At 33.4% G+C, this 4,882-nt stretch overlaps 1 protein-coding gene across 1 annotated transcript in view; it reads right to left on the reverse strand.

Annotated features, from left to right (window-relative positions):
- The window catches only part of LOC107087686 (nuclear distribution protein nudE homolog 1-B-like), a 21,978-nt gene extending 19,946 nt beyond the window's left edge, over positions 1-2,032 (reverse strand). Inside the window, exon 1 of the mRNA XM_015379399.1 lies at positions 1,958-2,032. The gene's annotated coding sequence lies outside the window, so the exon portion shown is untranslated. The remainder of the gene's footprint in view (positions 1-1,957) is intronic.
- Positions 2,033-4,882: the final 2,850 nt, after the last annotated feature.

Below are 4,882 nucleotides of genomic sequence, written 5' to 3' on the forward strand. Positions count from 1 at the left end.
TTCTTTGCTCCTGCTCATGCATATCTATCAAAATTAAGCGCAATGTTTCCTGCCGAGGTCTGAGCGCCAAAGACTAAAGTAATTGTATCAATAAATTTCTTCTAATTGTCTTTTCTCTTCGTGTGAGTTTTTCAGATTAAATTAAACATCGGCCGGTTCCAGGTTTTTTATAATCTGATGTCAATATCACATATTTTGACATCAGTCTAACCCTATAAAAACTAATAACCCTAAACCTGCTGTTCCCTCTGATAGCCATCTATTGTGGTTTTCTTTGATCTTAATAACTAGTTTTTTTTTTTGTTTACATTTATAAAGATTCATTTAAAGTTATAGAGAAGCGGCTGTTCCAACGGTTGCAGTTGCTAACCAGTTAGCAACTTAGTGCTAGCAGGTTCCCAATGGGAAATTCCATTGGGACCAAGTAGCACTAAATTGGTGACTTAGAAACGACGCTGTCAAGGAACGCTATGGACAGAGGAAACATGCAAGAGGAGGAGAGTTTACTGTCGGAGGTCGTGGATGAGTCTCCTCCGTCATCCATGTTTTATTTAGAGGAGGAAAGCGGGGACGAAGATGTTGCGGAAGAGGACGCCAGGGCGGCAGAAGCTTGGTTTGGTGTAGAAGGCTTCCAGCCGTACATGTTTGAGCCCTTGCCTCGCAACGCTGCCAGTTCTGTTAGCTCTACGCCTGCCGAAGACACAGACGTCCATCCCCGTGAACACTGGGACGCAACTCAATGGGAAAGGAAAGGATTCTGATTTCAACCGTTGCGTATATTAGCTGCGACATATGAATCAAGATGCTATGACCGAAAACATTTGATGGACAGATGAGCGTTGATATATGATTGGCCGAATTTAGGTGTTCAGGCTGACGTAGAACTAACTGGCCTGCAGAAGATAACGAAAAAAGACAGATTTTAAGACAGGATTTTATTTTAAATAGAAATGTTCTAACTTTTGGGACAATATGGTCTGATAAAGAGAACATTTATACACATGTTTAAGCCAGAATGATTGAAAAATAAATATAATTTCTAACATTTTTTAGCATTAATTGTAATTTTTTGTTTTTTTGCAAATTGAAGAAAGAAAAGCAGAATCTACTTCAAGAATCAGAACCAAAAATATCAGGGATCTGTCAGACTATTTTCAAAATAATTGGTATCGGCACCGGCCCTTAAAATCCAAAACTTTAAGCACAATAAACCCATATTTTTTATTCCTATTTTCTCTATTTGTTTCAATCTCCTCCTATTAGCTGAAAGCAAATTAGTGATAAATTATTATCTTTCAAATAGAGCTTATTAATTTCTTATTTGATAAGATATTATTATTTATACTTGGATTAATAGAAAATAGTGTAAAGTTTTTAATTTTTCCTTCCTCCAAAGTGATCAGATATAATTTTGATTTATTTATAAAAGAAACTTATATAATTTTTAACCATTTACATCAGAAAATAGTCATGAAATGATTAGTTTGGTTTATTACTATGTGGCTGCGGAACGAAGAGTTTAATTAACATACAAAAATACATTTTAAGTATTTATATTTTAAATAATGTATTTAATAAAGAGGAGGTCCAAAATACGGAACCAACAGAAAGCTAGCTAAAAATAACAAAAATTCACAACCGCTCGGCTGTTAATAGTGACAAACCCGAACTATTTTTAAAGTTAGTAATGACTAAATATTATCTATAAAACCAAAGGTAGAATAATGAGAAAGTTGAAGGAGTAAAACTAAAGTTATCGCTAGCTGCTCCGGCTAACGGAGTTTAACCGTTTAAATCCCAACATTGACCCGTTTACCTCTTATACGTTATTTTAAACTCTTTTATTCACCTAAACATCACTCAAAACGTTCCAAAAAATGTCACTTTAACCATAAACCAACAGTTCGAGGAGACTTTAGGACAAAAAGATCGATTTAAAGTAATAAATCAGACTTGCCTTGAGTTGGAAGTCACAAAGTTGCTCGCCGCTTCGGGAAGGAGACGAACAATAAATGTTGCCATTCATTTTGTCCCTATCGACTGACCAATCACAAGTCAGATGACGTTCTTGGTCTCTGACATCATTGGACGCTCTTCTGCCAATCACATAAAACGGGCGGGCTATAGACTTTGTTGTCCAATCAGAGTGGGAGGAATGGACACAGGGACGTTTGTATTAGTTTGATGATTAACCAGAGTGTGGTGCTGTTTTAACGCAGTAGGTACAAAGAACAACGATTTCCAGAAAAAAGTGGGAGTTTTAATTCCAAATAAAACGGTTCTTATTTATGTTCTAATTTAATGTTCATAATTAGTTAACCTTTTAGGTTTTAATACTGTTAAAAGTGTTATGAAAACAAAACTTGGCTTGTTTAACCTTGGAAATGACTTTCCAAATAAATTAATTACAGTCTACAGGTGAAACACATAATATCACATAGAATAGAATAAAATAAAATAGAATAGAAATATTCTATATAGGTAAACTTATAGAAAGTTGGGAAATTCATCTGTATAAGAAGGGGGAAAGAGAAACGTTTAGTGTAAAGATACAGTCCAGATTTCAAAATGACACACTGAGATTAACCAAACATGACACTGAGTTGGGTGATTTTGAAAGTATACAAACATGCACTTATAGCTGTGCAGAAGATGAAGAAAAAAGAACAGAAAAATATGCAGGAAGTTCAGTCCAGGTAGTTTGGGTCATGGGGGGCCCAACATGATCAGTTATATGGAAGCAGGTAACAAACCAGGTAAGACGCTCAACTTCAGAGGCTTTAGAAATATAGTGAAAGAAATAACTCAGATGTAGAAAATAAATGGTAAAAATGCTAAATAAATACTGTGCAACTGATTATAGCTTCTGATTTGTTATTTTTAAAGAAACATTGTATCAAACAAACATACAACTGTTGGCAAAATGTTGGATTGTAAAGGCTTAAGTATAAAATACATAAAATAATAAACTCATGCAGAAGAAACCAATTTCTAAACAGCTTTTGGGGGAGACATATATTGTTTATTTATGTTTAATTTCTCTAGATTACTATTTGGTAAATTGATGCATTATTATATATAGATTAAATATCGAATAATTAATGACAGTCTTGGGCCTATCAGGTGGTTAGACCCCGGATTGACTGTCGTGGCGCAGGAATTAGGGCGCCATCTTGGTAAGGTCGACCTGCTACCCTAACCTGCTGCTTTCAGTAGAACAGAAGAAGGATGCCTCATCACTGTGCAGAGTATTTTTGTTTTAATCAACAGACTGTTGAAACCAGGGCTCTGGGAATAACTTTCTGAAGCATCAGAGCTTTGGAAGACATTACTAAATAAACAGCATAAATGCACCACATAGAATAGAAACTCCCTTTGTTGTCCCACATTGGGTAAATTGTGGTGTTACAGCAGTAAAAGATTATAGCAAAAGTGATCGCACAAATGTGGACCTTAAAAAGTTCATTAAAATAATAGATTAAGTTTAAAAAAAAATATCCAATTTAATTTGTTAAGCACTTAAAAACAACCACAGCTGACCAAAGTGCTGTTAAGAAAAATAAATTAATAATAAAAAAGTATAAATAAAATTTTTTTTAATAAAACATGGGTAAAAATAACATTCACGTAAAATAAATATAAAAAATAAAATAATAAAATACCGTACTGTTTTTACAAATATAAACACTGTGCATCTGAAGAATGAATAATCAATATACAGATGTGGACATTTTTACTGTATTTTGCAATATTTGTAAAAAAATATTATATATAGAAATATTGTAAAAATACTGTAAAAATGTCCACAGCTCTATATTGATTATCTATTCTTCAGATGCACAGTGTTTATATTTGTAAATTATAAATATATATTTCTATTTTTATTGATACAAATTATAAATATATATATTTATATATACATAGAGCGAGAGATATTTGTGTGTATATTTTTGCATACCTGTGTACATCTGAATATAGTAATAAAAAAATTATGAAAATGTATGAGTGGCTGTGCTTTGCAAGATACCTCCATCCTATCAGAATACTCTGTTACTCTTAACCCCACCGATAATATTTAAATACACTCAACCATTTGTTTTGTTTATTGCCAAAAAACAAAAACTGTGAAAATTAGTTCAATATTCAGAAAGTTAAAGTTGATTCTGTGCCTGCTCAACACATAGCTGTCGACCGCCCCAAGATGGCGCCACCAAATCTCGTCAGCTCTAACAGGTGATAGCGATCGATGGTTCAAACCTCCCTGCCTATAGACCAAGCAGTTCCCCTCTACACCAGAAGGTGGCAGCAGTGATACCATCATGTGGGATGTCCTGCTGTGACATTTTATTTTACAGGAATTAATTATTCACAACAACATATTACAACCAAAGAGGTTTAATGCAGAAACCCTCCTCTCTTATTAATTAGTTTTAATGGTTTATGGAGTAAAGTTTGGTTCTGTAGTCATCTAGGAGTTTTCTATGTAGTTAAAGAACAACTGTTTCCGTCATTTAATGTGTATAATATTTAGAACCATAGATCAATTTAAACAGCATTGATGAATAAAATGTTTCTACTTTTATTAGCTATGCCTTCAGAACATCTGGTCTGTCTTAAATGATTTATTCTGAAAATCTAGATATTGTGCTTCAATCATTTTCAGGTTGGTTCATGGTGATCAGTAGGCTATGCACTGCAAAAACCATCTAGAAAGAAGTAAAATAGTCTTAAAATAAGTGTATTTTCTCTTGATTACAGCAGGTAAATAAGATGATTTGCCAATGGAATAAGGATTTTTACTCTTAAAATAAGGTAACACTTGAAATAAGACAATGCAATAGTTTTTTTTCTTATTTTAAATGTAAATTGTCTTCTTCCAGTG

The sequence above is a fragment of the Cyprinodon variegatus genome, unplaced genomic scaffold, assembly GCF_000732505.1.
Source record: "Cyprinodon variegatus isolate N-32 unplaced genomic scaffold, C_variegatus-1.0 Scaffold191, whole genome shotgun sequence".
NCBI lineage: Eukaryota > Metazoa > Chordata > Actinopteri > Cyprinodontiformes > Cyprinodontidae > Cyprinodon > Cyprinodon variegatus.